Here is a 381-nt window from a genome sequence, read left to right as displayed (position 1 = left end):
TAGATTGCTTTGGGTAGTATAGTCATATTCACAATGTTGATTCTTCCAATCCAAGAACACGGTATATCTCTCCATCTATTTGTATCATCTTTAATTTCTTTCATCAGTGTCTTATAATTTTCTTCATACAGGTCTTTTGTCTCCTTAGGTAGGTTTATTCCTAGATATTTTATTCTTTTTGTTGCAGTGGTAAATGAGAGTGTTTTCTTAATTTCACTCTCAGATTTTTCATCATTAGTGTATAAGAATGCCAGAGATTTTTGTGCATTAATTTTGTATCGTGCTACTTTACCAGATTCATTGATTTGCTCTAGTAGTTTTCTAGTAGCATCTTTAGGATTCTCTATGTATACTATCATGTCATCTGCAAACAGTGACAGC

This window comes from Physeter macrocephalus, chromosome 18 (genome assembly GCF_002837175.3).
Source record: "Physeter macrocephalus isolate SW-GA chromosome 18, ASM283717v5, whole genome shotgun sequence".
Taxonomy (NCBI): domain Eukaryota; kingdom Metazoa; phylum Chordata; class Mammalia; order Artiodactyla; family Physeteridae; genus Physeter; species Physeter macrocephalus.
The sequence above is the reverse complement of the archived record's forward strand: the minus strand, read 5'-3'. Positions refer to the sequence as shown.